The following is a 24,742-nucleotide window of genomic DNA, read 5'->3' as shown; positions in this document are numbered from 1 at the left end:
CTGCATAAAGATGTAGGAAATGAGAGCTCTTCATCTTACCAAGACAAAAAAAGGATTTCTGCCTCATAAATAGAATGTTGCATAGAAAATGGAAGCAAAATGCTTCAGGAGTTACAAGAATTCAAAATTCAAGCATACATTTAAACTAAGAGAAAACATACATATATATGATGTCTGCATGTATATACACACCCACATATAAAGCATATATAGACAGATAGACACGTATATAAAGCAAATCCTTAAAACAGGAGTGGATTCATACCAAGTATTATATAAAGAAATGACCATAATTCTGGAAAAGATCCAATTTAATTTTCACAAATTCGAATGTAACAGCAATTTCCATTAAAATGCTAGACTATTTGTTTCTGATGCCAGGACAGGGAACAAAATCACACTTTTTCCCAATACACTTACTACCACAAACTGAAACGAATTAATAAATAAATGCGTATGCCTATTATAAACCGAGATTTATCTCACCAAATCGTTTATAACCATATAGTTGGATATCTAATCTACATCAGGCAGCCAGTTTGAGGTTTGTCTTTCTCATTTCTCTGCACATTACCTCAGCACATGTAGGTTGCCCCCAAAGTGCAGCCTGGGAGCACTCCACATGTCCTAGCTCTCCATAACTAAAGACATAAGCACCATCAGAAGGTGCCTCTAGATACAGTGATTTCAGAAGAAGCCTAGGATAAATATATTTTAATTGCCCCAGTAGAGAGATGCGAGTTGAACTTTACTTTAAATTTCATGGTAAAGTTTGTACAGGAACTCCCCAAAGGAAGCTCTGTAACAGAAGAATGAAAAAAAATGGTTGAAATTCAGAAGAAATGGGTGATGTCATGTCTCCACCTGGTCTGCAAAGGGAAAGGAAGGATCCTTGCCCATGCTGTATGTTACCTGGCCAGCCATGGGAGAGGTGTGAGGCCTGGCACTGGCCTGTACATCCAAACTGAGCCAAAACCAGATTGTTGTGAATCCCACCTGCTGCAGAACAAATCACTGATCAGGCACCCAACGTGGTGATCCATCCAACAGCCCCACAGGATGTGACTGCAGGGAGAGCCTGGACCTGCACAGAGATCTTAGGCACTGCATGTCACTGGCCCGATACAGTGCAGGGAAATGCAGACAGCCTCAGAAATGCCTTTCAAATGCTTTAGAGACACAGACAGAAATTGTTGGATGCTGGCAGAACTTAAGTTTGAGGAAGATGAACTCACTTGATTGCAGATCTGAGCCACATTTACCTGCAAATCTGCCTTCAGTGTGTCACATGTACACATTTTCCTCCATGAAAAGGAAATCTCATCTGCTTCTGGTTGCATCCATGAGACTTTCCTGTCTTCTCTGTCCCTGCTAAGGGTCCCTTCCAGTTTCCCATTTTCTTCTTCCCTGGCCTTATCTCATGCAGTGTTTCCCAGCTGCTCACTGGCCTGACATCCTCTTGCCCTTCCAAACTCTTCCTTATCTCATATTTTCTTGATCTGTCATTGTCCTTTTCTGATTTTCTGTATCTTCCTCCCACACCTTACATTCTTCATCTGCAATCTTCTGCACAAGACTTTATATTTTTTTATCAACAACTGCTGGAAAACAGTGGTGGTTGCCATTGCTCATGCTAACCATTTTCCCATTTATACAGGCAAATATGATCAAAATCCATGCTGTTGGAAGGAATAATATCAGGCCTATCCAATTTGTTTGGATCATATAGATCTCAAAACTTCCCTAGACCAGGGGAGCTGCACCCTAACAGAGACAATGGTTTTCCCTGCAATGGCACTTCCACAGCCCAAGACAAATTACATTATCACAGAGAATTGACCGTGGGAATGTCCTTCAATTGCTAAATGCCAAAGAGCTAAATTCATATGTGGAACCCCAAATAGATGCTATTGTTGTTCACAATGTATATTTTTATCACCAATGAATCCACAAAGATTTCCTCCAGATTAGCTTTCTGTTTAAACACACCAAATCTGTGACCATTAATTTCCACATAGTTATAATCTTATTGTACTTGTCAAGTAAAATTGAATTTGCACAAATTTCCTTGCCATTGGGTATGTAGAGTTCAGTTATTAAAATGTACTTTTAAGTTGGGAAAATGCTGTCAGCAGTAGGTCTGTGGCTCTGTACACTGGCAAATATAAATCAAAGGAGTATCCTGGAAAAAGCTTAATTGGCCCCCAAAATGAGAAATGAAGATGCAATTTTGAAAAATCTACAACAATAATCTGAGAGATAGAGTTCTTTAAGAGAACCCTTAAAAAATTATAAAATATATTCAAAAACCCATTTCTGCTTCTTTAATATCTTCATGTTAAAGCTTCTGGCTCTAATTAAAATCTTCATATCATTCAACTAACATCCACTGCTACAAAGTGATAACAAACTTAAATCACAGGACTGGTCTTTTGAAAATGAAGAATTCTGGTCTAGGAGATAATTGAATCTTAATCGATTGAGGACTTATCTGATTATAAACCCAAGATCTTTCTGTCACATTCTAATCACAATATACTTCCTGATTCTCCTAGCAGAAGACTCCAAATACTGCTCAATCATTTAGGCCAAAATGAGAACAATTTTTCTGACATATCTAAAATTGGATTAAGGGCATTGTCAAGCTTGGCTTCTCATAACCACTTGTTCTGGCTTCTTAAGCCTACTGCTAACACCATGAAAAGTCTGTTTTTTCCTAAAGATAAGACTGTGGCCAGTGTTTGATTATGCAGAGGGGTGCAAATGGACTGTGGTCCTGCAGATTTCAGCAAGCAGATGGAAAGCAAGGACATGTCCCACTAGGGTCACCAAGGATCCAGGAAAAAATATGTGGCACACTAAGTGGGACAGAAGTGTTCTCCTGTGAAGAGATTAATGAATGTCAGGTTGACAGGATGCAGAGAGAACTGAGCACCAGCTTTGAGTAAGAGTGATATGTTAATGGCAGTAAAGCGAATTCTGGCATGTGCCTTAGTAGAGAAAGACAGCACAGCCTGTGAAAAAGTTTTGATCAAATGAAAGCTAAATGCCAAACATAAGATGCCTACATTTTATCACCCGGGTCTCCCTCTCTGCTCTGCTTAGTTTACTGGTCTTCATCAAACCAGAAGCGCAGGTCACACTTATTCATGTGGCCAAATACATAGTCAGTTTCTAATATTAAATAATGAAATTTAAGATTTAGGACAGATCTAGTTAATGACAACAAAAATAGAAGGCAACAGACCCTATTCTCAGTTTCCCATAACGTGATGTTGTTCACATATCTCAGTAAGTAAAGGGGATAATTTAGCAGTTTGCCTCTATTATCTTTTAAATCAGCTTCCTATTTCCTTCATTGGTTCTTCTACATACCAATATAAAACATATTTTTAATGCAACACTTTTCATATTTTTAGTGTCATTTTTCTATAAAACTAGTGAGTAATTATGAATTCTTCAAAAGTTTTCCTAAGAGTTAGCAAAAGTACTAGAGCTGGACTCTCATTCAAAAGAATGACCTGTTGAAAAATTGCAAAAATTAAATTGAGGCCAGAAATTTCATTGGTAAAAAGCATAAAATAAAGCACCCAATTCTCCCAAGATTTCATCAGTTCAAATGTCCTTTTATTACACTCTCCTGGGGGCAATTTTAAAAGTTATTTTTGTTATTGATCAGGGAAAGCATACACCTGACTTCCTGAGCATGCAGTCTTCTCCCTGAACTGTGGCCAAGTACAACACAGAGGTGAAGAGAAAGAAAATTTGGGTGGCTCCAGACAGGTCCCCATTGTGCAGCCAAGTCTGGCTGGTGCAGTGAAATAGATTGGTGCAGAGAGCAGAAACTGAGTGAGGCACAGCTCCCCAGAGGCCAGGGCAAACTCAGGAAATTAATCCATGGCTCTCAAATCCTGGCTCAGCACCCCCTCTCTGTTAGATGAATGTAGGTAAGGGCCAAAAGAAGGTCAAAAAGAATCAGTGCTGCAGAAAGTGAAAAACTCACCACTTCTGAACCATAGCAGAAGTGTGTGCAGTGACACAACTTCTTCATGTCCAGTGAGGGGGGCGGTTCACACTCTTGCTTATAAAGTCCTTCCTAAAGTACATTTCTCTTTATGAATTTCAATGCAGATATGGAGTGCAGGACAGAGCTGCCTGGATTGCAGGAGACACAAGCTGTGAGATGATACCTGCTGTGCTTTATGTGGTAACACTCTTTCCTCTTACATTTGATGCGGGATGACATGGATCACCCTATGACTGGATTCCTCTGGACCGACCAAGAGGCTTGGGGAGTCTGGACTTCATTTCCTTGACATGCTTTTCCTCATCTGGGCTGGACAGTACAGCTCCAGCCTCGGGACGCCTGCACACTTCTCTGTTTCCCTCCTGGAGCATCTCATCAGCATTCCATGTGTTCACGGAATCCATCAATGCTGGCATAGTCACACTTCCTAATGCTGGCTGCCTAACAGGTTCTTCCCTCCCTCTGCTTTCCTGAACCTGTCTTCACACAGACCTGCCAGCGATCCTTTGCTGCAGACACAGACGGACACAGGCTGCTGCACCCACCAGCTACACCACCGCACTTCGTTCCATAGCAAAAAATGTATCAATGTTAATTCTTGACTGTGAGTTCCTGCAGTGCCAGGCTCTATCACAGCTGTGTGCTGCTGCTGGGTGGGCTCCCACCCATGGGCTGCTGCTGCCTGCCCTGCTGAGCTGAGCCCTCTGAGCCCAGCACCATCAGCACCCACACCCACGGCAGGGTCACCCCAACAACAGCAAGTCAGTGCTTGGGGGCTCAGTACAGGCACTTGAAGTTTCATAACATAAATAAACGATGGCTAAGATGAAGGTAAAAATAGTCAAATAATTTCCTTTTGAGTAATTACAATAAAAACAGCTAATCCTGAATAAACTGATTGCTTCATTCTTGTATCCATGGCAACAGAAATGGAGACAGGTAGAGTGGCTGCAGCTGAATGCAGCATTCTCCATCCCACCAGCCAGCTCAGCCTGCCCAGTGTTTCAGCAGGCAGGGGAGGAAGGGCTGGTCTGCTGCTGGGGTGAGCTCTGCCCTGTGGTGAGAGGGACCAGTGGCAGGGGAGCACAGGTCCATGCTCAGCAAGCTCTTCATAAGCACATTACACTTTCAGAGCATCCTGTTCTGCACCCTGGGCCTTTTCCAAAGGCAGGCATAGGGAATCATGGAGAAATGCACAGTGCACAGTGTTCTTCGGTCCAAGTGAAGGCAGAGTGCCTGAGTTCCCAGTCAGGAATCAGCACAAATCAGATGACAGCTGACCAGCTGAAATGGACCAACACTTCTCTATCTGCAACAACAGGTTTCAGTGCCTTCCTTAGGTGCTAACTGAAGTCAGCTGGGGCAGTTTGCATTCTGACCTAAAAAGGGCCTTAGTGTTTGTCTGATAATCTGTGAATTACCTATTGACATTGATATGTTTGTGCTTCCTCTGTGAAACTTGATACAAGTCACTGAGTGCCAGTGAGCAGTGGGTCAGTATCCCCATTTTGGACAGTATCCTCATGTTGGCCAGTATCTCCAGTTTGGACAGTGTTCCCATTTCATCCCCAGTGTGTCTGTTGAAATTATGTTGATGAGCCCATCAATACTGTCTGGAAAACAGTAACTATCACACAGGTACAAAAGCATACCTTCAATTCCCAACTGGAAAATATCCTTTATTTCAAGTTCTCTTGCCTTATCTAATGTTAATTTTACAAGTTTAAGTGCAGGAGATCAGGACTTGGATACAAATTTCAAATGTTGTGTCCAGGTGAACAGAGGCCACAAGTATTGTACCCCATCGTCACATCTGTATTTATTTGCATGTTCTCATCTCCTGTTTATAATTAATTACTGGTCATGAAATTCTGCCTCATTAAATGGATATTCAATTTGATAATCAGTTTTCATTTGATATTAATATTACTTTAAGTACAGTGAAGTGCACTGCATTTTTAATGAAAAATCATATAATGCAAAATCTTATATGTTCCACTGATGACATAGCACCAGAAACACATAAAGTTCTTGCAACTTTATGTATGAAGAAGCAGCTTTTCTAATAAAAGAACTAGAAATAATAAAAAAATCCTTTGTAACATAATATCATAAGCATTATGAAAATTGTGAACACTGAGCTTCTGAGAAAAATAAAAACACTTTACTATGTTTTTCAGGTCACAGGAAGATGGGTGAATATCCTCCTTTAAAGAGGTAACCAAATACATAACACAGGATCACCTCTTGGAGAAAAATAGCAGTGCAAAGTAGGACATAACAATCTGTGTTATGTAATACTGTTAATTTTTTTCTGTTTGTGAGTTGTTGTAGTTGTTTGGGTTAATTTCCTCAAAGGCAATGTTTGACTGAGATGCCATCTTTAGTGGATGGCATTTCTATGGGGATATTTATTCATTACAACTAAGACAGGGGGGAAAAAGGGTTTTAATAACTCTTTTTACCCAGGTGAAAGCCATACAAATTGACCAAAGGAATCAAGTCTCTTTTTGATGCTTTAGTTCAACTAGCCCTCTGTAGCATGGCTTTTGTAGGCAGAAGAAAACCATTCTGTAAAGGAGAGTTAGCCTTCTGCTGCTGTCTTGGTACATGCAAATGTGAATTAAAGTTTTTTCCTAAATATCCTCTATGCACATTAGTGAACATTCCACACTCAGAACATTGTCTAGTTTGGAGGGTGGCTGGCATGACTTGGCTTGCACCTGTACAGCCAACTCCACTCTCCCCCCACTGCAGAGAGGGACAGACCCTGCACAGCCACAACAGTCCTGCCCTACAGCTGTTTCAGGGATGGGCCAGCAATCCCACAGGATGGACAAACATTCCAGCACTGCCCATATCCTCATCTTGTTTAGTTTACTGATAGGGAAATAACTGTAATGGCTGAGATACAGCTTATTTTCTCCCAGCAGCTGCTCATCTGAAGTTAACAGAAAGCTCTTGCTGTCACACCGGTGCTCAGAGTTAATCCATCAGGCATTATTTGCACTTGATCTGAATCACTGGTGTGACTGGAAAAGGCAGTGATGGAAGTGAAAGGGGAGGACTGATGGCTGATCCCCACTCAAAAAAACATTGCCTCTGGATCCCAAGGACATTTACATGAAAAATCTCCTGTTTTCCTCAATATCTGTTACATTTATCAATGGCATCCTGTACTCTCTCTGTACTCTAAAGCCCTTTGCAAATCCTTTCACCTAGAGCTTCTGCAGTCTCTACCTCTCCTTCACCGCCACCCTCTCAAGCCACAGTGGTTGTGTCCTTTGCCAGTGATTCTTCTCTACTTTTCTTCTGCCAAAACCAGACACATTCAACTTAGTAAACTGAACAATGTTAGGAAGGTCACCTTGGTAGGAGGCTCACAGCTGCAGTTCTGTCCATCATCCCAAGCAATTCCTATGAAGTGTTCATGGGTTGGCACAGAAGGATCTTCTGGTGTTACTCTCAGCAGGTGATTTCAGTGCAGCTTCTGTTTCAGTGCAGTGCCTATTTTGAAGCAGAAGAGAACATGACTTGACTGACATGGCCAGGCCATGCTGTGCTGTTGCACTCCCCTGCTCTAAGTCTGGCTCTTCTCTATAGACACAGGGCTAGTCTGTGCCAGGGTGGAGCAGCAAGCTGCTGCTGGCACCATGTAGTGTCTCAGATACAATCTAATAAGCAGATGTAGCAAATGGGATCTCGGTGTAATGGCAGTCGGGGTATTTAATTCTTGCTGCAAAACTTGAGGGCCTCGGTTATTGCCAATCTATTCCCTTAATGTGCTTATTCACTGTTTGGACTTAGTTATGAAAGCCCTCTATTCCATTACAGTGGAAGGGAAATGTTTTCTTATGAACACTGGAAATGCTGTGGGTACAGGGGAGAAGCAAGCTGAATTTGTGACTGCTGTGTGAGACAGGTGATGCTGAGGGTGATGAGCTGCTGGGGAAGAAGCAGCTTCACCATTTGGACAGTGGCTGCACTGGGCCATAGCAGGTCCCACTCCATGTTCTGCAAGGCCACAGCTGTGCTGGGGGAAACAACAGGCACCACACCACCAGGAGCTCTCCAATGAACGTGGGCAGCTGTCCTGTGACCCATGTATTGTGGGCAACACCTGAGGGAAGTTACTGGGGTTTTCCTACACAAAGAATGGTGGAGGAAATAAATATTTTATCATTATTTTCAAATATTTCCTTTGACATTTTTCAATTTTTCTTTCAAAGTAAAACCCAGAAAAAATATTTATCAGGGGCAGCTTCTGAAATTTTCTCCTATGTATTCTCTTTAACAAATGTTGGTTTTATCCTGATTTTCTCTGAACAAAACATATTGCTACATTAAAAAAAAAGAAAAAAAAAAGTGTTATTAGTATTGTTCTGTCAGCTACAGCAGCAAAGAACCATGGTTTAGTGAGCCAGTATGGGACGCAGGAGAGCCCTGTGAGAGTATTGCACAAGGTTTAATCTTGCTTTTTGAAGCTGAAGCATTTCCTGTGCAGCCCAGGTGGGCCATCACGTGAGAGCCAGAGCAATTCTGTAAGCCACTGCGGGGCTGAGAGGATTAATGATCCCAGGCAGCTTGTGAAGCACCCACTGCCAAGCCACATTCACAAGGATGGTACATTTTCAGAGACTTCTTGTTTTAAACAATTCAATTTCTTTTCATCTTTGGAGCCTGACTTACACTTGCTCGTGTTAAAACCCTTTCCACCCAGCACAACACTGGCAGAAATAACTGGGCACATAGGAAGAAGAACTGTTGGTGGTGTCAGAGACCTAGAGTCACAATTGTAAGTAAAATTAGTAAAAAATTCAGAGGCAGCAACAACATGGCAATATAGAATCTGGCAATTCACACTTTTATCTAAAACCCTAGCATCTGATTGATCTCACAGATTCAGAAAGACTTATGACTTTCACACAAGATATTTTTACATTATTAATGGACTGTCTCCAGGAATCCCAGTTTGGGGCTGGGAAAAGAGGAGTGTAATGTTGTGGTTTCTTTTTAAAAGATTCCACATACCTTCTGAGGAAAATAAAATTGCATTATTAGCTCCTAAAAGAAATATGTTACTGAATAGATTTTTTTAAGTTTTCCAGGTTTCTGTAAAATGGTTTGTAATGTAAAATCTAAATAAACATTAATTTCCTAGGGATGGTTTTGTTAGGGTACAACTTTTTTACTTGTGAATAGGTTATAAGAGTAGCTGTCCCTACCCACAAAACCATTATTACTGTAGCTGAACAAATTACTGCAATGCATAATTTATGTTGTGTATTTATTTATTTCCATTTGTGAATCATCTAGCTATATTTTTTTAAGATAGCTCTTTGTATTGTTTCAGCATTTTAAAATTATTGTATTTCCTCTTGTGGCTGACTGAGTGGTTACTCAGGGTTAGAAGTGAATACGTGAATTCAGTGAGTATGCACCTAAGTCATCCAATATCTCTTCTACTCCCAGACTAGGAAATCTCACTTTCAGTAGGACCTTAGCCTACATAAATCATATGTTTGGTGCCCTCAAGGTGATACAGTTTGAGATGAAGAAGAGTGACAAGATAGGGAAGATTTAAAATAGTTCCCTTTCCCCTTTACTTGATGTATTTTTGAGCACAGCAGAGTCAGCAAAGCATTCTGTTTAAAATAACAGAGATGCAGGAGACTCCCACATCCAATTTCAGTTTCAGAAACCAGCAGTGGCCACTGGTCTCTCCAGATCCCCTTGGCATTACTGTGCCATCACCATTACCCTGAGGACTGTGGATGGGACCAGGGTACACTGGGTGCTGTATAGACACAAGTCTGAGGCTGTGAATCCTAAGGAGCTTATGACTGACCCAGAAAAATAAAAAGCCCCAAACCAATACACAAAGAGAGACAGAAGCACAACAGGATGAGGGATTCAACCACAGACATGTGGTGAGCTGGAAGCAGTAGTTAATATAGGGTCTGGGTCTCATGCATGCTGTCCTTGGGGATCATGCCATATTCTCTTTACAGACTGAAAGCATTCCGTTGTGCCACATCAAGTTATTTTTCCAGTAGAAAGACTGGAAATAACCCATATGGAATCAGTGATATGGGTAGGACAGTAATATAACTCATTACCACCACCTACAGAAACAGGTACATCTCAAGAGCCTTCTCAAGATCATCAGATCCCTGCAATTTCTGTGTATGCCTTCAGATGTGTTTTATCAGTTCCTCTTCTGGGCCATTTTTTCTAACTTGAATAAGACCTTAGATCATATCTGCTACTTGAAATAAACCTAACCAAAAATATATTTGGAATGGCTGTCAAGACAGTTTCTCAAAATAATGTGAGCTCTCTGCAACCTCTTCCCTATGAAATCATTTCCTCTAACAAAAACAAAAATAAAAAAGGATAGTTTTCAAACAGTAATTGTAAACCTCCACCTAGGTACAGGCAGATTTAATGCTGTAATGCTGCAGTTATTCAGACAGCTCAGAGTCATGGGATAAGGTATAGGAAGACCTTTATTGTGTCTGAGGGTGCAGGACTGAGTGATGTGTAGTTCTCAGGAAAGTGGCTGTTCCTATGACAGCTCTTACTGCAACAAGCTGGGGGTGGGTTGGTGTGTCTCCTCTTGCAGTTATTTCCAACTATTGGTCCATGTCCTCAGTCTTTCCAGGGGGTCAGAGACTACATGCTGAACAATTTGTCAGGGTCTTCACTGGGACTCTGTAATCTCCTCTTTACTTTTTCAAACCCTGGGAATCATTCCAGACCCAAGGGACCATGAACCAATGCTGAGTAGTCTCCCCCTAATCACAGCTTCAGAAAATAAGCCTTTGCTAATAATCTTCTCTACAGAAATGATAAATCCCCACAAATCCTTTTCCAGTCCTGCACATCCATCAGCCAGTGTCTGTACTGGTCTTCCCTAACTCTTGGCTGAGCATTGTCCTTCTGTGCTCTCTGCTATGTCAGGTACACCTCCTTCCCCACTGGCATTAGTTGTACTTGGAGGAGGGCCCTTCTCCCAGCCCAGAGCCACACCTTGCCCTGGGGCCCAGGGAACAAGCTGTGCACAGGCTGCTCCAGCCTTGCAGTCAGATGCTGCCTCAGGAAACATCCAAAGAGAAATGGGAGATGCTCCCCCAGCTCTCATGGGCAGTTTGGTGCAATCCCCAGCTACCAACTTCTACTGAGTGCTTATTGGGAGCTTGGAGCTTAGAAGCCTTAGTACATCTTAGTATAGATGCTTCCACATAAAAGTGTAAATTTACATGGTTTAGTAGCACAAGGAATCCCTGCCCTAATATCTGTAACTTCATCCAAAAACCCAGCCACCTTCTGCCGTGGCTGCAAACTACTGAGCATTCAGTAAAGAAGTGAAGGCCTTAGAGACCCTCTGAAGGAGGACATAATACCTCCAAAATTGCAACTTCAAAGCTGCTAAAGCAGGAGGCAGCCCCTGGAGCTGTTCCTTCCAGACAGACCATGCCAGGAGGGCAGTTACAGGCCATAGTGTAGCAAGGAAGGATCTCAGATGGTAGGTTTGAAATAACAGCAGCAGTTTTTAACAGCCTCCAGATGTTTTGAAACATGGTAAGTCATATTCCAGTAAATTGTGAGGGACACTGCAAAGCAAGCCTGATTCCAAGGGACCCAGTGCAGCTACCCCAGTGAAATTCCAAAATTCCTATCAAAGAGTTTGACTAAAGTAAAACTTTTTCAGTTTCTGACTAATGTGCCTCTTCAGGCTTTCAGAAAGACAAGGATGTTCCATCCAAGGTTCAAGGCAGAATTTAAAATATCACCAACTATCCAATATATAAGAATAAGCATTTAACAGATGCCAATGGATGGTACTGTGCACATCAATTGTTGGTTGTAATAGCATCCATTATTCCTCAGCAGTCCCAGTAGAAAAGCAGGAATGTACTCTCTAATGCTCATCATAATTGTACCAGTCATAGAAAGTGACAGGACTGCTGTGAGCCTGCACTGGTGGAGGACATCATTAATTATCACAGTGGAAGAAGGAATGATCCACCCATCTGCTGCTGTTGTTCCTGAGAGCATTTTATAGAATCATAGAATGGTTTGGGTAGGAAAGGACCTTAAAGATTATCCAGTTCTAAGCCCACCTGCCACAGGCAGGGACGCCTTCCACTAGACCAATTTGCTCAGAGCCCCATCCAACCTGACTTTGGATGCTCCCGGGATGGGACATCCACAACTTCTCTGAGACTTCTCAGAGTCTCAGTTTGGGAATTGTTTGGTTAGCAGACAAGTATATTTAGTAAAACTTCCCTCTGTTTCTGCAGGTTCTAAGAGTTTCCCACATAGCAGGATTCAAAATGGGAAGAGAAAATTGTTTCAGGAGATTCCTGTATAAGATGGTGGCCAGTGGCATGAGGTTGGGAACATCCAATCATTAGAAAATTAGTGCATTTACACTCTTCCAAAGGTGTAGAACCTATTAATAAAGATATATTCTGGTTTGATATATAGGGACTTAGCTAAAAAGTAGCTTAATTCACCTATTGCTCAGTCAATTACTTGCAAGTCCACTTAGAGAGACTGTCACAGAAACTCATGTAGGGTTTAAAGCAAGGGCTGAAGAGGAGTGGAGCTCAGGTAAAAGCTTGGTGGACTCACAAGACACACTATGTCCAAAGTGAAAAATTAGACTTGACATGATGCAAAAAAAATCCCCAAAGTGAACATTACCAAATTAATTATGCAGCCAAAGAATTTGTATGAATGTTATTTCTGGATAATCTGTTAGCTCCAAAATGCAACAATGTGCTGGGACCTCTGGATTTCCAATCAAGCAAAACTACATTTGTATAATCCTCAGTTGCTGTTGGAGAGATGATTGCTTATAAGATATGCAAGAGGGATTGCATCTCAGGTAAAATGGGACTAGTCCCATTGTACACCAGCCTGCTTGGTGCTCTGTGACTGGATAATAAGGATACACCAAGCTGGATCAAAATTGTGTTGGTTTGTTAACCTTAACTGCACCTACATGCCTAATAAAATTTTAGTGCTTCCTTTATCTGGAGAAACATTCTGATCTCTTCATCTCATTAATCTGCACTTACTTTAAATTGGCACATCTTATTTCCATAATGGAAAGAGTCTTATAAACTGGAAGTCTGTAAATATTTGAACTTCCAGCCCCAAGTCAAGATACAGAATCAATATGCAACTGTCTTTTAACTCAATATTGATATTTTGTGAAATGATCATTCCCGTATATCTGGCCCAGAGTGATAGGATTGGGAGAAATTCAAATATTCCTGAAGTAGTCATTCTAGATGCCAGAACAGCATTGGAGATTATTGTTGGATGGCTGGCAGCAGAGACGTGTTCAAAGTGACAGGTATATTCCTGTGAGAGTTTATTAAAGCTACAATATAAAAAATGCCACACATGAAGACATGTGGAGCATGACAAAGAAAGCCTTTCTGGATGAGCAAGGTCTGGCTCTGGAGAGACAGTTTTACAATGGTACTGATGCAGAACTGGATTAGCTAAGAAGGAGAAGCAGAGAGACATCTCAGTATGCATCTGTAAACTGATGAATCTATCACACAGGAGGGTCCAGGACAAGGCAAGAGGTACCAGTATTTCTTCTCAGCAAAGGCCAAACTCCATTTCTTCTGCTTGTAAGAAATATATCTGTGAAATTTAAAAGATGTCGTTAGAACCTTTGGGAATGCTGACAGAAGATTTTTTTAAAAAATATTTTTAAAATCTGCACTGAACAAAATTCTCAGTCACCCATGTTATTGTGACCTGAATAATAAATTATAGTTGAGATTATAGCTGTGCAATGGCATCCTCTGCCTCTCAGCTGGGACCTGGTTCTCATGCAAGGACTGTGAAGGCTCAAACATCTCAGCAAAGGCTCATACAAACATAATCTTTCTACTTTTGAAAGGTTTTTGTTTCACAGTAAACCACTCAGCCATTGCTCAGCCACTTGCCTGCCTGAGATAATGAAGTATCCTGGAAAAATCTCTGTGAGTAGTGAAGAACAGCCCAAAGAGGGCTATATTTCTAAAAACATATCTAGGGGCTTGTTCAAAGTTAGAGATGAAATATCAGGAAGAAAAACCTTAAGATTTTGTTTGGGGTTTTGTTTGTTTGTTTTGTTGGTTTTGTTTGTTTGTTTGTGTTTTGTTAGTTTTGGCTCATTGGGTTGGTTTTGGGATTTTTTGTTTGGGGTATTTTTTTTTTCCCCCAATATTTCAAATATTTCCTGCATTTGAACTAAAAATGCTCTGGGTAGATGAACACATACTTCCAAATTTTAATAATCCTCAACATTTGAATTGATTCTAATTTCATCCCCTCTTCATTTTGCAGAAAACAGAAAAAGGAGTTGGAAGGGAATATATATTTCTAATATGAAAAATTGTGTGCATATTGCATCCAGGTTTAAGCAGTTATGGTAGCTAACACTCAAGTGTAATCTTTTTTTCCAGCAAGATTTTTTTTTTCAGATCTAGTGGAGTGAGATTGAGAAAATCATAGCACTTTGGCTCATAACAGCCTATAATTTCATTTTGTCCAAACAACCAGATGATTATTCTTTTGTGCTCCATTAATTGTGGCCCACCAAAGGCACTTGAAAGACTTAGTCAGCTTGCAGAGAAAGGCCTTTTATCCTGCCTAGAGCAAATGACATTTTCTCTTTAAAAATCATGCACAGTGGATGGAGAAGGGAATTAAATTCTCAGAAAGAATGATGAGTATGAACACTGGTAATATTTCCATATGTGAATGTGCATGCCTGTCTCATTTATGGACACCCATTAACAAAACTCACTTTGAGGAGAAAAAGGGAATTTAATAAAATAATAAATGTCAGACAGCAAAAGATCAATGTCCTTCTCCATGCAATATACACACTTCACCTTTCCAGCACAAAATTCCCCAGAATAGCAGAAGAGTTAGAAAAGCTTTTTTTTTCAGCAATAAAGCCCCTCTAAAAGGCACAATGAACCCCAACAGAAGAAGAGAAGGTCAAAACAAGTCCAGGCAATCAGAAGCAGGTTAGTCAGTGCTTTGGCTCCCGGCTTTGATCCGAGCTGTTGTGGTGCTGGGAACTGTGCCACGGGCTGCTCAGACAGCCCCAGCAGCCCTGAGAGACACTGCCTTGGTCCTTCAGCAAGGCTGTCTGAAAGGGTGTCTGCTGGATTGAGACAGGCTGCCAACCTCCCATGGGACTGGAGAGGGAAAAGGGAAGGGCTGGGCAGTCAACACTGCTGCTCCAACCCAGCTGAGAGGAGAATCACTGCTCCACCCTGCTCTCCACCTTGATGACTGATATTTTAGAATGAAGCACCCTACTCCTTCTGAAACACTTCCCTCCTTCCTCCTGGGAAGTAGTTTTTCCACCTTCTAGGCACAGCTAGCTTCTTCAAAACCCATCTGACCCGCTGACTAAAGGCAGGATATCATGCTTTTAAAGCAATAATTTGGTGTTTTACAGGAATATCTTATCAAATCTCAGAAAGCAAAGGTTAGCATGAAAATAAGAGAATAGTAACACGAAACACAAAGGGAGCACACCTCTCCTGAAGCTGGTGGGTAATTTAGGGAAGCTGACTGCTTGCTCTCAGAAAGCGTGTTCCTGACTCACATTTATCTGCATCTGCACAGAGGCTGTGATGCAAAGCCCTTCCATGGCACAAGAACGTGTATAGCACTTCACCTCTCACCGGCATTACGTCTGTGAAGTTTGTACAGAATGACCAGGAACGGGGCCTCAAGTAGGCAAGTCAGAAGTTTGCAGCTACATAGGGAATTTAGGCATCACAAGCAGGGATGCAACCACATTAAAGTCAGAGGACATGCACACCCTCTTTGCTTGTGTTTGTCATTTTTCTTCCCTTGCAGAGGTGCTGAGATCTTGTGCATCCACATGCCTGAGATTTCTGGGTAATGGCGTTTTATTATTTGTAACACAGCAGATCTACTCAAAACCAATGTGGTAGCATTTCATGTAAAAGACAGAAAAGCTTTAATCAGACGAGGCAGAAAGAGAGAAAGGAAGATTAGGTCAAACATTAGATGATCTCATGAGGCCCTTTCCATGAATAACCTGAATGTGATCCCAGAAAGCCAAGCCACCATCTTAGAGAAGCCAAACTGAGGAACAGTGAGAGCTGAGAGCACTCGCCCCCTGCAGGCACTGGGGCATCACCAGGAACCCACATGGCTTGGTGCTCACCTTTCTCCTGTTTTGGAGATATTGTCCGTCCCCTTCCCTCTGGATTTTTGATCTGCTTCCTTCCAGCCTTCTGCTTTTAACCTTGTTAATCCATATTCTCCACTTTTACCAGAGCCCCACTGCAAAATCTGCTCTCAGCAATACTTCTAAGTGTCACCCCTTCTCCCACATGATCTCTCTCCCCTTAACAAGTGCTTTTAATGCATTGCAAAAGGTGAATCCTCCCTGTCTCCTTTGATGCTGCACAGTAACCTCTGACCCTGCACCCTTAATCAGTGCTCTTCTCTACATCCATCCCACCCATGCTGCTGGAGCTTTCCCTGCTGCTGGCTTCCTGTCTTCTGCTCCTGCTGGAAAAGAAGCAGCATTTGTGAGCAGAGCAGGGTCACCCTTCAAATCTAGTGAGTGATTTGTGGCTCTGTGCAAGCTGAATCTGCCAGCAAAAACAAATGAGAACCTCCCTCAAACAACTGAAGAGAAGGCAAGAGTCATCACATAAGCAAGGGACAGAAACACTGTTAAATTATATTTTCCAGTCCATTTACTTCAGTCCCTTTATAGTTTGTGAAGAGACAACTGGAATATTCCAGTAAAACAAAATTATCAGGGATGCGATTATCAGATATGCAGTTCTGTCTCAAGATCTTGTCTATAATGTTGGTTCATTAACCTGCTGATGTATTAAAGACTCATTTAGAGGCTCTGAGACAGTTTCATGTCATCTAGTACAAAATGTTCAGGGGGAAAAAAAATGTACTGTTCACTGTTTTGGGAATTGATGCATATTTATGTCATCGAAACACCACTTTTAAATATCCTAACTCACTAGAAAGGCCACTTCCAGCACTTCTCCAACACAGAAGGAAGCTAAGAGTCAGAGCAGCTGGAAATGCAGAGGAAGACACTCATTCATTCATTCATTCACTCATGCAGCCATTCTCTCATTCACGCACCCCTGTGCTCTCTGCGGCGCGGCTGGCGGCTCCCCTCTGCTGGCTGCAGCCCGGCAGCTGAAGAGCAACCAGAGCCCAAACTGCCCGAGGAATCACAAAAGGATGGTTTTTCCTGGCAGGTGATCAGCCCTTGTGTGACTTTGTGCAAGGGGAAGCTGACAGCAATGGTGACAGCAGTTTTCACAAATTCTTTATGCCGAGACTGGAAATTTATGGTGGGAAGGCTGGAGACGCTGCCAGGGGTGAGGATGTCTTGACCTTCCCACTGTAAAAAACACGTTTTCTGTGATTATAAATTTCTGTGACTATAAGTTCTGTGATTATAAAACTTAATCATCACGTCTGAACATTTCCCTGTCTGACCTGAGCCTCAGACTGATCCTTTTCAACTTTCTACCAAAACAGCTCAGCAACTCCTGTGAATTCATATAGGGAATGTACTCCATATCATTTGATAATTACTTTATTTTCCTGGAATATTTCTAGCAATCTCTTTTACAATTTCAATGCAACTTCAAATTTGGCAGTGTGTGTTCAGGAACTGCTTTATACCAGCAGCTAGAATGTATGTACCCAAGCCATAAAACTCAGAATCAAAAACTGCCTCTCTGTCTGTGAGCAGCAAGAGACCTGGGAGTTTGGCAGCAAACCTCTTAGTACTCCTGTGAGATTGTACATCCAGCATCTTGTCAAAACACTGTTCTAAAGGAGCTAATAACACCTTTCCTACTGACAGCAGCAACTCAAGAGACCTGCTGCTGGGAGAACATGGGCAGCAGCCCTCCCACCCAGCCAAGCAACAGTGCTTTTGGCAGGGAACGCCCAGAGGAGGCCGGGGTTGCTTTCCAATTGCATTCCAAAAACAGGGTAGCATCTTGAAAGCTTGACTGTACCATTAAGCAACACCTATAAGTGAAGCATGGTTTCTTTTACAGTACCTAGTTAGGGATTTGGGGGTTTTTTCTGACCGTGGCAATTTTGTTACTAAATTCATGAGAGCAGGGCATGATGTTTTAGTAAGGCAAGTGCTTAAAATCCACTATATATATGAGGACATTATTTCCAAATACAGGAGGTCTGGTTTGACTCAATCCCAATATCACAAAAATAAAGAAGTCTTACTTACCTGGCTTAATGCCAAGAAAGAAGGCTGCTTACCATTACTCATAGTGTTGTTATTATTTGCATGAAATTATGCATGCCCTGAATAATAGACTCTTAAAATTTTTAAATAACGGGGATAAAGATATCTTCTGGAGGCACAGAGAGGCAGTCCAGAATTACAAGTTTGTTTGTTCATCATAACACATCACCTTGGAGAACAGGAACAGCCAAAGAGCTATCCTGTGTACCAGGAACAGCATCTCTCAGAGCAACTTTCTGTCTGGGGGACCAGATGCTGCCCCTTTGGTAGAACTTTGTGGCCCAGAAACACACCTGGGCTGATTTTCTTCTGCGTGGTTTTCTCCTTCCTGCACCTAAACTAGCTGCTATGGTCTGCAGGCAATTGAACCCTGTGTTCAATAAGCAGCTTCTCAATGGGAGACCCAGGTCTACAGGCACAGGCACAAAACTTGGGGCTTCTCATACACCCAAAGGGACATGAGAATAGGGTCCTGGGATCTTATTGGATTTTGGTCAAAACTTGGCTTGCTTCAACACTTTGTAATACAGGAGCATTCATGCATAATGGCATGTGTCATGATGTACTCAGCATAGAAAGTGTATCTGTTCCATTACATATACAGAGTAAATGAATTTTTCTTTAAATCATTAATGTAGAGATATTTACTATAATGAAATTGCAGAGAACTTTAATTTCACCGTGTACCTAAACACCAAATAGAACCACTATCTACTAGAAAACAAGGGAAGAAAAGAAAAACAGTACAAAAATGCCGTGTTGGTTGTTTGAATCATATTTTCATGAAAACTACCAGGTCTATGCAAATTTATAGCTAGGCTACCAATCAAACACCAACATAAAAGGCCACAGAAATGCAGTGATAAAAGGCTGGCCACACTGCTTGCTGTCACAAGCTGTCAAAGTCACACAATTACGATCCTTTTACCATTTACAGGCAAACTGCACAGCACAGCGGTAATGGATGGGGCTGTTGATTGGGAAGATGCCATGGTTCAAGAGACACACTTTACAGAGCAGATAGACTAAAATATGAAAATAGTATATGCAGAGGATAGTCTACATTCCGTAATAACTGCCTCTAATGATAGATCCTGCCATAATTTCAGATCCAGTTTCAGCCACTGACCACAGTCTTGTGGCTCATGATTTGTTTGATGTGCTACATGACACAGAGGTCTGTTTGCAGTAAATGTGTAATTCCATCCTGCCTTTCCCACTCAGTGGTGGGTATGGATGCCTGGGAGGAGACTTAAACCAGCATGGAAGGAGAGCAGGCGGAAATAATTTGAAAACCACTTCCACTCCTTAATTGGCTCTCGGGATTAGAAGCCACTGTGGTAATGCAAAAACCACTTGATTATCTTTAGGGACTTTCCTTCAGTGTTGAAAGATTTCTCAAGATGTTTTTGAAGCTCTGATGGAAAGGATTTACAGAGGAAGGTTGACCAGTGGGGTTACCTCGTTGCTTCTATTAACTATATCATACAGTAAGAAAAATATTTTCTGTTCTTCCAAGCACCTACATACAATGGTTTCTTTTCAGTTTCATCAAATCTCCATTCAGACAAAGGACCCTAAAGGTCTCTCAGACACAGTAGTTATTGGGATGACTGTTCACTGGCTCTGAGAGGGCAGCTCTCTTTCACTCTTTCCTGGGGCTATCAGACATAATTTCCAAACACCAGAGCTACCTGACACCCCAACTCTTACTCTGCACAGTGAGATTAAAAATAGGGCTGTAATAATTTCACTGAAGTTATATCTTGCACTCACCCTCAGTATGAAGGAGAATAATTGAAATGTTATTAAGAAAGGCTCATAAGTTAGCTGCAGGCTGCCAATTAGGCAGGGAGGTGTTGACATTTCTTTTTCACATACTATTAAGCCTGAGAAAATTCTTTCAAAAATAAGGGAAAATCTGTGCTTTCCATAGTTTTTAGAAAAGACAAACAACCACATGGACACGAACCCAACTTTAACATTTCTGCTTGCATGTCTACCTCTCAGCTTTCACCAAGTGCTTCCAAAAGCCTCTTCCAAGGCTTGCTTTGCATTCACCACCCCAAATAAATCTGAACAATATTTTTTTTTATCTTCCCAACCAGAGATGCAGACCAGCCATAGGTGCATTACACTTGTCAATGCCATGCATTCTCCTGACCTGAGAGAACTGCCTTCCCAGTCCCAGCTTCCCACAACATCCATATGTCACTGCTCATCATCTGAGGGCAACAGGGGACAGAGACTTTGCAAGTGAACACAAAAATCTGAGGAAGGGAACACCCTTGCTTTTCATACTCCAAATGACCAAAAACCTCTCTAGTCACACAGCCAAAGCCCAAATTTTTAGCTCAGTTTCCTCTAAAGTATAAACTTCTTTCTGTCCTGCTTGGGCTTTTATTTATACAATAATAATAAGTCTCTGTTCTCTGCATCTGCTACTCAGCAGAACTTCCCAACTCTGGGGCTACAGGCAGCTGCTACAAGAGGCTGCAAAAATAGCATGGGATGTGTTTGCAGACACTCCAGTTTATAGGTTCATTTTAGCCATCACTCTCTTTATCTGTAAACTCAGTTTTTTGGATAAAAAATGATGATTGCATGGGTGATACTTCAGGAGGACAGCACCCCTTTTCAAAGGACAGAAAAGGAAATGGGAAAAAAAATCACACCACCCCCAGGATGTGCCAGTTGATCAGCTTTCCCTCATTCCCCTGGTGTGGCCTCATTACCTCACTCCCCACAGAGCCCCAAAGACTCCACTCCCTATGGGACTCTGCCAGGGAGGAAGAGGAGGAGGAGAAAAATGAGGAGGAGAATGAGGAGAAGGGTGAGGAGGAAGCCTGCAACCAGCTGCTTAGCTATGTTCTGCTTAGCTTGGTTCCACAGGGACTAGGGATGAAAAGTCCTTCTGGCTTCCTTCTTCCCTATTGCTACCACTGTTTGTCCTCCAGCAGGTCCCAGTCACTGCCCTCCCTGTCTTGTGTCTCGCAGAGTCCATCCAAGGTACACCACTGTTATTTCCCAAGGCTGCCAAGCAAACCTGCCTTGGTCTATGGCTGGAAAGAAATGTTTCCAAAGAGCTCCTGCTCTTCCCTGAACACACCATGGATGCTGCCAGCCATCAGGGAGACCTTCATCATCATCTCATCCACCTTAAAATTGACAAGGATTCATTTTCTTGGACTTGGAAGCCTTTTTTTCTTGTTTCTGACAACATCAATAAAGCTTGTAAAGAGACAGCAAAGGAAAGCATTCATATGCTCATTCCACTTCCTCCAGTGTAGCATTTTTTACAGTGTTTTATGCTAGATTTCAGCACTGGCAAACCAGCTGGCTTTGACAGTGGTATGTGTGACATCAGATATCGGCTTAGAGAAGAGAAAATAATTACAACAGTCAATGCTGCTTGTGAGAATTTGTTAAGAAGATCAATAAGAACAGGAGGACTTTGACTTTTCTTATTATGGTTTCTTTAGCAACCCAGGGAAATAACATAGGTAAAATTATAGTCCCATCACGTTCCATGTGCTGACAGTACATAATTGCGTGCTTCCCACCAGAAAGATTACTTAGTATAATCTCAAACAGTCTTTTCTCTCACACTGTTTTAGGTGTTTCATCATTTTCACAGCTTGCAAAGCCCTAAAAAATCAAAGAAGAAAACAAAACCCCTTGAATTGGTTTTGCTATTGCCTGGCTTTGAGAGCTTATGACAGCACCAATTTAGTTTGTCTGGCAGCAATAATCCTAGATTATTCAAACCTAAGAAGTGGGTGTGTAAATCATGCAGTATTTCTGGAAAGACTTGGTTTTTCAGTTTGTTCAGAATCCTTATCCCAGTATGGGATCAACTCCAGTGCTTCCAGAGCATCTTTACTTCTGGCAGAACCTGACTGGCTACTGATTTCAAAGCAGAGGTGGTGAGCCATCACCTCTCTTTCAGTGTGCACTTTCCAATGGCTGGTGTATGCAATTTGTCAACCCTATGTGTCTGCTGTCTGTGTTCTGAGTTGCATTTATCTCCACATTCAAGGACACCCTGAGTTTTCAGAAGGTACTCAATGGGATCTGGAGAAGCACCAACATTTTGCTGTGACATTTCTTCCTCAAAGGGGAGGCTGCTGTGCATATAGCATAGCCTGTGCTAGTGTTTGAAAGGAGGAGAGCTGGATAAAGCAAGACAAAAGCTTGCAAAATTATTTTCTAACTTGCAGAAGTAGAGGTCAGCATTCAAAGCTCTTGTCTTTCCCCTCCACAGCAGCTCCCCAGTCTCCATCCAGTCCCTGCCTCACCTCTGCCCCACACAATACTTTGCCAGTGGGACACAAGTTCCTCTGAGAAGAAAGTTTTGGAACACAAAACAAGTTCAGCTTCTAAATTTTTTATTTTGTACTGTATCTTCCATGTTGGTTTTTTTGTACTAATCAGGTTACGGTTTGTTTTTTTTCAGATCTGCCTCTCAGGTAAATGTTTTTGAGATACTGCCTCAACCATAACATTCAGAACTTGGGTTTTAAAGAAGCAGACCCCTTTTTCTTCCTCCAGAGATCTTGTAAGCCAGACAGAAGCAACCATATCTACTGCTTTAAAATATTGCATGAATATAATTTCCTTTTTACTTTTTTGCAGAGTGCACTTCAGATGTCTTTGGGATGCTGTACATTTGTTTTCTCTCTTCTTGTTCTGTTTCTTTTCCTAAAGCCAGACTTACTAGAATTAGCAGCATTGTCCTATTGACCAAGGATCAACACCAGATTACTTTTCTCCCATCACAGCCTGTGGATGCTAACTCTGAAACAGAGCATGTGAAACTGCAGGCCACACAGTTTTCTCAGTCTTGTCTGAGAAAGTGGCCTGGGAATTCATAAGGAGGATTTAAAACAATCCTCAAAGACAGAAAACAGCCTTTCAGGTGCTGTTTGTCTGTTCCTTGTTTTCTTTGCAGGAGAAAGTCGGGGGGTGGTGTGTCCCACTGACCAACGATGGTAATGTATTAGTTTGCTAACCCATAAGAGTTTCCTTTCTGTACTTTCCACGTATCAGTCTATAAAAAAGACCTGAAGTAATAAACTAAGAGAAATTCTCCTGATTGACTCCTAGAGAGTCTGTGTCATTTCTTCTCGCCGTTCCCAATAGAACGACAACAGCCAACAGCTCCATCCTCCTCTGACTTCAGAAACATCTATCAGTAATTTTATAGACTTTTTTTATCTTAACACTGTCATGAAAAGCATAGCAGATGCAATATTTTTCATATATCACCTCTTTTAATTCTGGCTCTTTATATTTGGAGAGACACAGAGGTGGCTGAAAGTGACTTTCTGGGGAAAGTTACAGCCATAATTCCAATCACTAGGGGCTTGATGTCGTCCACACCTTGCAACAGACTTGAAACAGCAGATAAACCTTTATAGCAGGGAGCTGTAGATTTTTTTTACAGTGTGAACAGCTTCAGACATTTGGCATCTTACTTCCCTTGTTAAAGACCTGCACGTTGCAGAGTGACAGACACACACCAGTTAAGAAGGCAGTTAGGTTTTGGTTGAGGATACTGAAAACTGAGAGTGCAGTTTCAGCGTCCCCTGGTTGGGAGCTGTCGCTGGCTGTGCCCACACAGCCGAGCGCTGTCACAGAGCTCGTGGTTTCTATAGCAGCAAGCACTACATAAAAAGCTTGGCTTTCCCCTCACCCAGCTAATCTTCACGTGATGGAAGGGAGCTGGGAGAGAAGAGGCACAAACCTGCAGCTATCTGTGTTGCAGGTGAGCAAGCACTGTGCTGGGGGCTCTGTGGGGATCACCTACCCCTGGATTTCAGGAGTAATGTTCCACTGATGTCCTGTAGTTATTGTTTTTATGATAATTTCTATGGGGGGCAAATACCCTGATATTAAAACCATACCTAACTCTACTCTGCCTCCTAACTGGCATCTCCAGCCACTCTCTGTGCCAAAACCCACAAGGGCCTCACCAGATAGAAGATCCTCACAAATGGTGACTCCATCCCACACTGACACTTCCCCTGACCATGCTTTCTGCACCACTGGCCAAGTATGAAGGCAAGCCAACTGAAGGACAAACAAGTATGGCTGAAATCTCTAAGGGATAAGTAATGCTTACACTTTGGAATAAAATCTTGCCAATTTGCATATCAAGAAAAGAACAGACCCAAAGTACTGCCAGCAACAGTGTCTTAGAATCAGTTGCAGGAAGGAAAAAATTTCCTTTACTGGCATACCCTTTAAAGGTCGGAGATGTCCCTCCAGCCAGGATGTTCAGAGGGGAGCAAAACATCCATTTCATCCAATAGACATTTTGCTTGAATAAAATCTACTTCTTTGACCAAAAGGTGAGGAAATTACAAACTGACAGGTTTGGGTTTTCA

The 24,742-nt window shown here is 41.9% G+C and overlaps 1 long non-coding RNA gene across 1 annotated transcript in view; it reads right to left on the bottom strand.

Moving 5' to 3' along the window:
• LOC147654622 (uncharacterized) overlaps window positions 1-24,742 on the bottom strand; it is a 133,125-nt gene that overhangs the window by 87,982 nt on the left and 20,401 nt on the right. Inside the window, exon 2 of the long non-coding RNA XR_015282753.1 lies at window positions 7,395-7,534. This is a non-coding gene — a long non-coding RNA (uncharacterized LOC147654622). The remainder of the gene's footprint in view (window positions 1-7,394; window positions 7,535-24,742) is intronic.

The sequence above is a fragment of the Cyanistes caeruleus genome, chromosome 2 (genome assembly GCF_971803275.1).
Source record: "Cyanistes caeruleus chromosome 2, bCyaCae1.hap1.1, whole genome shotgun sequence".
In the NCBI taxonomy this organism is placed as follows: Eukaryota; Metazoa; Chordata; class Aves; order Passeriformes; family Paridae; genus Cyanistes; species Cyanistes caeruleus.
Note: the sequence above shows the minus strand (reverse complement) of the source record. Positions and strands in the feature narration are given on the sequence as shown.